Source organism: Rutidosis leptorrhynchoides, chromosome 1 (assembly GCF_046630445.1).
Source record: "Rutidosis leptorrhynchoides isolate AG116_Rl617_1_P2 chromosome 1, CSIRO_AGI_Rlap_v1, whole genome shotgun sequence".
Lineage (NCBI taxonomy): Eukaryota > Viridiplantae > Streptophyta > Magnoliopsida > Asterales > Asteraceae > Rutidosis > Rutidosis leptorrhynchoides.
The window spans coordinates 485,610,720-485,620,676 of NC_092333.1; positions in this window are offsets into that span (position 1 = coordinate 485,610,720).

Sequence of the window (9,957 nt, forward strand, 5' to 3'; positions counted from 1 at the left end):
CTCTAATCATGTCTAGATTCTCATTCCTCAGCAAATTGGTAAAAATTACACCCCTAAACTCTATAAATTCCTAGTTTTTGTGATAATTACCAATTTTTTACCTAATGCAATTTTGTTAATTTCTAGTGTAATTAGTGATAAATTGTTAGTATTTTATGCATGTATAACTTAGATTGATGCTATTTAACATGATTTGAAGCCAAAAACTTCAAAATTTTTAGAAATCTAGGGTTTGTGTTCTTGAGCAATTTGGGGCTTTTTGATATAAACAGGTTATGGCCGATTTTTGTCATGAATTATTGCTAAATTGAATAGTGTAACATGTTTAGATAGTTAAATGATCCAAACAATGATCCTAAACATGATTTTTGGAGATTAAAGTGGACTTTTTAAGTCCAAAATTCATGAACTTGATTTATTTGATATATTTGCCATTTGAGACTTGTTAAATTATTAGTAATGAATATTTTGACATGTTATTTGAGTTAAATGCTTATGAATTTTGTATACATTTTCATATGTGCTTATTTGAAAAATGTAGAATTGTGAAAAATTGTGAAAATGTGTATAAGTTTAATTTTGATTTAACATGTTATAGTGATTGTTTTAAGTTGTTATTTTAATAACACTAATGCATATTTGGATGCACAAATTTTGTGTTTAATGTATTTTACAGAGAGCCGACACTGGAGGTTCAGGAGCATCATCATCTAGACGACCAGTACCAGCACCAGAACCAGAAATGCAACACGAACAAGAACCGCAACAGGAACAACAACAGCCTGATCAGCACATACCTTATTATGATCCAGTACAGTTTGTTGATGAATTCATAGTATTCCCAATGAGGCCGCCAGTAGAATTCCCAACGATTCCTGAGCATACTCTACATCCTAATCTGAGATTTGATAGAAGATGGAGAGATTACGAGACATATCAAAGGAACAAATTCAAATTGGTAACAAAAAATGTAGAGGTGCCAAGGGTAATTGATTGGGCCCCTTTGGAAACGGTCCATCTAGCTGACCGAGTTAGACAGCTTTTAGTTCAAAGGTATGGCAATTCTTCTTTTACAGATTGGGAACGTCTTTTCACCATTCGTAGACCTGTATATAAGGAATGGTGTGTTGAGTTGACGAGTACTGTATCACTTGATACAAATATAGTTAGGATAGATGATAGAAGATTTCTTAGGTTTATCCTTGGCGGTAGGATGTATAGAATGTCCATGCTGGACATGGCCAGGGCCTTACAGATATATACTCCTGGTGAGTTGCTATTACCCGATTGTACAAACTTGATTCATTATGGTGAACGGGTCGATAGTAACTTTGACGCTGACGCCATTTGGAGGCGTATGTCACATTTTGATGTTTTTACACGAGCAGGAGGACACTCCTATACACATATTGACAGAGCCGAGCTTCGTATTATTCATAGATTTTTGGCCAACTCGATTACACAAAGAGGTCATAATAAACAAAAAAATTACCTTATATGATTTATTCTACCTAAAGTGTATTCGGGATCCTAGAAGCTTTGTCAATATCCCTTACTGTGTTGCTTTTTATTTATCTAAAATGGTAGAGGGAATGCAGGACGGGAGTATAATAGGAGGAGGTATTTTTGTTACTCTCATTGGAGAGTATTTAGGTGTTGATAGGAACCAGGGGGTCCATTACAGATTTGTAGAGAACATGTTGAGCCCTTAGGATTGAAAGTTTATGTGGGTGCTAAGGTATTGAAAAGTAGACGTAACCAGGCAGTACCCTATGAGGGATCTCATCCTCAGGTAGAGAGAGGCTCAGACGAGGAAATGGAGGAGGCGGAAGACATTAGGGATGTCTTTCGAGATGCTATTCTTGACGTCCACGTTCGTATAGATGAGGAAGCAATGACGAACGCGGCAAGACATAGTATGTATGAGCAGTGGAACTCCGAGCGAGTATACGAGGATTATAGGCGACGCCAACACGATAGCTGGTTAGTTCATCAGCACCAAATCATGAGCCATCTATCATATCAGGTACCAAATAACTATGTACCTACTCGACCTGCTCATTTTCCGCCACATAGCCCCGATATCCGACCACCCTTTAACCGGTATGACTATGACCAAGCCTATCAGAACACCTATAACCAACAATGGAACCCACCCGATGAGATGAACTGGAACCCCTATCCAGACTGATTTAGTTCCATTTGGTTATTTTTATGATTTTTATGTTTTTATCTTTTGACTTTTTCATGTTTAAACTTATGTTATTGGATATATTTGTGTAATTTTTATTATTTTATTATTATTGTGTACTAATATTTCATATTTAGAATTTGAAAGTGGGATATTAAGTCCCATTTCAAATTGCCATGCATGATTATATTTGTATGTATGTATATTGTCGATTGTACAAAACAGGGTAAAACAGCGCATTTTCAAAGACTGGCATTAAGTTCAGCAAAAGCTACTAATTTTGACGACAAGATGACAAATAAATGTGATGTAACAACAGACGAAATGAACAAATGATATGCACCATTTATCATTCAGCAAACAAACGTCAATATATTTGGAAACTTTGGTAAAATTTAATCATTTCTACGCTAATCACCCTCAATAATTTAAATTGTACTGATTTCTTGCAAATGAGGGCATTGCAAGATCTTAAGTGTGGGAAGGGGTTAAATTCTTTCGGATTTTTAAAATTTTTATCTTTATACACTTGGTTACCATTAAAAATACTAGTAACGTAGTAGTTGTATTAGAATCTAGTGCTCTCTGATAATAAAGAACAGCCCTAGTCTTAAATACTGACTACCCAATTCTAGTAAAATTTTTCAAAATTTTCAATTAAATGAACTCAAAATCATGTTTATACATATTTATGAACGATAAAACTAGGTGTTAACACCGAAATTATTGTAACCTCGGAAAGGACATAAATTGAGAAACAAACCAAAATGTTGAAATTCATTTAAAATGGAATAGAGGACGATAAAAAGGAAAATAAAAGTCAAGTGTGGGAAAATTTACCAAGTTATCTTAAACATATGTCACATATATCTGTAACAAATAACTGAAAATACTTTTGCTTTGGACTAAACTAAACCATTTTACCCGATGAAAGAAAAGAAGAGATGGATCTACACGATGAATCAATTCCATCATTAAAAGGAAGTAAAGTCTTCCGAAAAAGACACGCGCTTCTTGATTTAGGTCAAGAAGTTGTCGTCCAGACCAGCTGTAGGTTGACGAAAAATCTAGAAAAGTCATCTCTAAAATCAGCAGGAAATCCACGGACCTCAGCATCAAACAGGGTCGCCATGTGGTCAGATTTATCCTAACCATGAGAAGGATTTATCTCGTACAATGGGGAGACACCTTGCAAATTAGCTTGATAAGACTAATGAATCAGATCTCCAGAAAGGATAATCTCCTTAAAAGATCAAAAATCCGCTTTTAAGACTGATATTACTCAATCCTTGAGATTGACTTTAAAGATTGAGAATTACAAACTCATGGAATTCGATGATATCTAAACTCGAGCTTGAACGAGAAAATATTTTGATCAAAATTACAAACTGATTTGTTTTCTGAAAACCCTATTTTCAATGCGTTCATTACCATTGAACGTAAAATCCTAGAAATTCACCTGGAATTCATTAGGTCACCTGAACCAAATCGGGTGTCAACCGTAAGAACGGTGGTTGCATAGTGGTCAAAGACAGGACCTTGTGCCAGACCGAAAAATCATAAGGGTGAGCTTTACTATTGCTCCTACCAAGGATAGTAATTGCTTCCGACACGTTATAGACCATAATTAAAAGCATGTCAGGGGACATTGCCTTAACAGTTGCTTGTTCAACGCTTTCCTTTACAACCGGACGGTAGTTTATCGAAAGGTAATATACGGGACAAGTAAACTGGATGTGTTGCTTTCCAAATACAAGGTTAGCAAGTGGGTGACACAAAACCGCAAGTTTTGAGCTAAAATTTTCAAATCTGAAACCCACCAAAACCACAAAAATATTTTGCAAACACCGGTGAAGGGTTATTCCGGAAAACTTATCTAGGGTAAAAGCTAGATTGAATTTTCAAAAGATCAAATATTTTCATAAAGATCCAATTTCCTTAAGGATCTACATTTTCATAGTCATGTGGGACTGTAAACCGCCTTTCAAATGTGCACTTTGCTTTGGAAACCGAAAGTAAATCGGCTATTTGATTGCAAGTGTCGTTGACCTAAACCCGAGGCAACTGTGGATGACACACCCACCTTTAACCATGGTTCTATCATTACTATCATTGTTTATACCGCCGTATAGAAATCACTGATGTACAAAGTGTGAAGAATAAAGAAGTGATTCTAGTATTTCAAGACGATATTGCTTGAGGACAAGCAACGCTCAAGTGTGGGAATATTTGATAATGCTAAAAACGAACATATATTTCATAGCATTATTCCTCAAGAAAGACAAGCTTTTAGTTGCAATTGTTCTATTTACAAGTGATATTCGTTTAAATAATAAAAGGTGAAGACAAAAGACAGATTCGACGAATTGAAGACGCAAACGACCAAAAAGCTCAAAAGTACAAAATACAATCAAAGAGGTTCCAATTATTGATAAGAAACGTCTCGAAATTACAAGAGTACAAGATTCAAAACGCAAAGTACAAGATATTAAATTATACGTAAGGACGTTCGAAAATCCGGAACCGGGATCAAAGTCAACTCTCAACGCTCGACGCAACAGACTAAAAATTACAAGTCAACTATGCACATAAATATAATATAATATTTAAATAATTCTTATAATTATTTAATATATTATATTATTTATAAAACCGTCGGCAGAATAAAACAACCAAAAATGAGCCTCCCCAGCTGGCCATGCGATCGCATGGCCTGGAAGGCATAAATCCATACGATGAGCCCCAGTTCCAGCCCACATGCCTATAAAAATCGAGCTTTAGTGCACCAAAAATCAATCCATCTTTCTCTTTTCTCATACGTAAAACATATATATATATTTATAATTTATATTTTAATTTTAATTATAATTCTAATAATAAGGGTATGTTAGCGAATGTTGTAAGGGTGTAAGTCGAAATTCTGTCCGTGTAACGCTACGCTATTTTTAATCATTGTAAGTTATGTTCAACCTTTTTACATTAATGTCTCGTAGCTAAGTTATTATTATGCTTATTTAATCCAAAGTAATCATGATGTTGGGCTAATCACTAAAATTGGGTAATTGGGCTTTGTACCATAATTGGGGTTTGGACAAAAGAACGACACTTGTGGAAATTAGACTATGGGCTATTAATGGGCTTTATATTTGTTTAACTAAATGATAGTTTGTTAATGTTAATATAAAGATTTACAATTGGGCGTCCCTATAAATTACCATATACACTCAATCGGACACGATGGGCGGGGTATTTTTATGTACGAATAATCGTTCATTTAACCGGACACGGGAATGGATTAATAGTCACTAGAATAATTAAAACAGGGGTGAAATTATGTACAGGGACACTTGGTATAATTGATAACAAAATATTAAAACCTTGGGTTACACTCAGTTGACATCCTGGTGTAATTATTAAACAAAGTATTAAAATCTTGTTACAGTTTAAGTCCCCAATTAGTGGAAAATTTAACTTCGGGTATAAGGATAATTTGACGAGGACACTCGCACTTTATATTTATGACTGATGGAACTGTTATGGACAAAAACCAGACGGACATATTAAATAATCCAGGACAAAGGACAATTAACCCATGGGCATAAAACTAAAATCAACACGTCAAACATCATGATTACGGAAGTTTAAATAAGCATAATTCTTTTATTTCATATTTAATTTCCTTTATTTTATATTTAATTGCACTTCTAATTATCGCATTTTTATTGTTATTTTATTTAATTGCACTTTTAATTATCGTACTCTTTAATTATCGCAAATTTATTTTATCGCACTTTTATTATTCGCAATTTCATTATCTTTATTTACTTTACGCTTTAATTTAAGTCTTGTATTTATTTTTAATATTTTACATTTGGTTTTAACTGCAACTAAAGTTTTAAAATCGACAAACCGGTCATTAAACGGTAAAAAAAACCCCTTTATAAGAATAATATTACTTATATATATGTATTTGTATTTTTATAAAAGTAAACTAATATAGCGTTAAGCTTTGTTTAAAGATTTCCCTGTGGAACGAACCGGACTTACTAAAAACTACACTACTGTACGATTAGGTACACTGCCTATAAGTGTTGTAGCAAGGTTTAAGTATATACATTCTATAAATAAATAAATATCTTGTGTAAAATTGTATCGTATTTAATAGTATTTCCTGCTAAAATTAATAACTATTTTATATACACCCCGCTGCACATCAATTACCTACTCATTATTCTTAGTCTAGACACATTTTACTGCATTGACTGCATGAATAGTGTATAAACAAAATTCATATCTTAGCATATCTGACAATTCATATCTTAGTGTATCTGTTACTGTAGACCTTGCCTGATATCTCTCGTAAATTTCTCCTTAATTTAAGGGATCCTGGTACTATATATATCTATGCAAATTATGCATTGAGAATACCATCTAACTATCAATTGATGCCACTAAACTCTTCATACCAAAAATCTTTCCTGAGATCGTTTAAGATGGCCTCTACGAATCGACCATGTTCCTCTGACTCCGAAGACAGCGTGACAGGAGCACACCAACCAATCAACTACCGTGATTACTGGAGAAAATGGGGATGGGTTCACGACATACTCACCCTATGGAGAAAGGAAGAAGGTACTCCATATCATGAATCAAATCTACCACCTAACCTTGGAGTACTTGACCCGCTCACCGGCGAACCCGTTCGCAATACCGTTTATACCCTATTTGCAAGAATTTTTCGTCTTGAAACGACCATTAATGGAACTAGAGAAGATATCCGACCTCTACCTCACATTGATAAACAACTCGGGTTAGTAGAAGAAGTTAGAGAACTCCGAGCTCGAGTATTAACTTTAGAGAGCACGGTATACAATTTGCAATCATAAACAGTATCACCAACACCAGTAACATCACCAGCCTTAGCACCAATGGCACCAGTACCACCAATAACCCAAGTTTCAACAATCCATGCCTCAACATCTCATTCTGTACCTCGAGTATAATTATCATTCCACAAATCATTCTACATCATTTATCTTCGTTCGACATGAAGATTATGTAAACTCTAATGTTTTAGAGATTATGTATCATAGTTCTAATCGTAAATCTGATGAGTTTAATATCACATTGACTCATTAAATCCATAATTACATCTGAAGAAAATATATATGTAAATATTTTTTCATAAAGATTGTGATTAAAAATTCTTTCGTACAAACTGTTAATGGTAAAAATATTTTAACGGGTAGGTAATACCCGAGAAATATTTAAGATTTCACATTAATAAGTTACATTGTACAGTCTTCGAATCTGATTCAACGGTCGATTACCATCCTACCTACATCTATTGATATACGAATCCGTTCACCACAGAATAACCATTTTCATTCAAATTCAATTTCATATTTGGATTTTTACTTACCAGAATCCAACAAGTGGCATAATGAAGAAATAATGGACACAATAAAAATTGATTAGAAACAGTCTAATTAACAATATAGAATTTTGTTAAGAAACCATGCTAACTGTTCCAGCTAACTGTTCCTAGCTAACTGATTACATTCTATCTATCGCATTTTATTTATTGCAATTTAATTATCGCAATTTACATTCCCGCAATTTTATTTATTGTCATCTAATTTCTGTTATTTACTTTACGCACTTTAGTTATCGTTATTTAATTCCTGTTATTTATTTTACGCACTTTAAATATCGGGACACGTATACAAGGTTTTAACATATCATATCGATGCATCTATATATATTATTTGGAATCACCATAGACACTCTATATGCAGTAATGATCGAGTTCTCTATACAGGGTTGAGGTTGATTCTATAATAATATATATACTTTGAGTTGTGATCGAGTCTGAGACATGTACACGGGTCCCGATACGTATTAATTAATTCGGATATTATATATTAAGCTATATATGTATTATCGGACTGTTAATTGTGGACTATCAAATATGGACTGTCGACATTGGATAATTAAAATGAATTAAAATATTGATTATAACATATGAAACTAAACATATCTTCAAGTTTGCCACTTGATCTCATCTTAAACCTCATCTGTATCTTGACGATTACAATCTGCGTTCAAACCTTTCATGATTCTTGAAAACACCTCAATCGATAGGATGAATCAACCGCACTTCATCTACGGAAGGAAAGGTTTATGCATATAGTTATGCACCTGAGAAACTCTCGGCAACTGAGTAAAAGTTGAACACGTAGCCGCATCAGATCCTTCGGCATTTATTAGCAAAAATAACTTTGCGATCCCTTTTCAAAGTAGCCAATTTTGTCACAGCTCCAGCAAGTCAACTTCGACTTTTCATTCGAAGTAGCCTTACTATAATCCTGATATATACAATTACCCTTTTTATAACGGAGAATTCTTTTATATTCCACCATATTACCAGAAGACGTACCAGCAGCCTCGTTGTTTTTTTTTGGCTTAAATCTCTCTGACAAATCATTATATTTATTCATTGAAACCCTATCATATACTCATCCGCATCTTGTAACGAGAACTGCCATACCAATTACTGGGAATCAGCAAATTTGTATTTTGAGTCTCGCAACGTTTCCACATCAACAGTTATATGTATCCATATAACATTTATCTCTTAGAACTATGATCTTCCATTCTGAAATTCAGAAAAGCACCCAGTTTGTGAATTAATGCTCTAAATTTTGAAAAGTTGAATGAAGCAACAAAAACTATGGATGATTTTAACAGTCAAAAGTTTGATAAAAAAAAAGATACGTTGGAAAAGCTCAAAAGGAAGTTTGGTACTGAAAAACGAATTGAGCAAACCATGAAGGAGACTCTGAGCAAATCACAAGGACTAAACTTGTACATAAAGAACCCTGATGATTCTGTTTCTGATGAAGTCTTTAGTGAATATCTTGCTCCTTATTTATTTTAAATCCTTGCGAAAGGATTTTCTTCATCAACATTCTATCTCAGAAATTCTAAAAATATCATCATAAATATCTTTGATATTTCCGAGAATATTTTCATAACAATTCTTATCTGAAATCATTAATCTCTTCGTGCTATCAGTGTTACATCATATAGAAACTGTTAGTTTCTATATTCTGTAAACTTTCGAGCTTGAAATATGAATGTTATTGAAGTAATGTTGGGAACTGATGCATGAGTTATTATAATATAATGACACTTGATCAACGTGATTATATTACAGTAAGTCATGCTGAGTTTCTAATGGAACGTGATGATTCACAGATCATAACGTCATCATGTGCCATGTTACACGACTCTTACATTCTACCCAATCTCCAAGTATATCAAGAACATATATTCTTAATAGTTCTATCTTTTCAGATATTCTAGTAATTTGAAAAACCAAGATCGTGCCATTACGATTTCCTTCTAGAACATTAACTATGTTTATTTCAAAATCCATATCTACGAATTCCGGACCATTATTCGCTTGACTTGAAGTCGGGAAGAGGAGACGAAAGTATGGAACTCTTGAATATAAAGAAAATATAAAGCTCGACAACAACACATAAATTACAAACCGTGCATATCAATACGTATTGCCACGTAAAGGCACGGGAAAATTAAAAACACTATAACCCCAAGATAATAGTAGAAGTAAATATAATCCTCCGGTGGTAGATGAAAGAGAAGAATGACAGATATGAAAGTTAAGAGTATATCAAGGATCAGAACTGGATGGAGCATATTAATGAATGCTTTAAAAATATGAATCAGGGGAGAAAGAA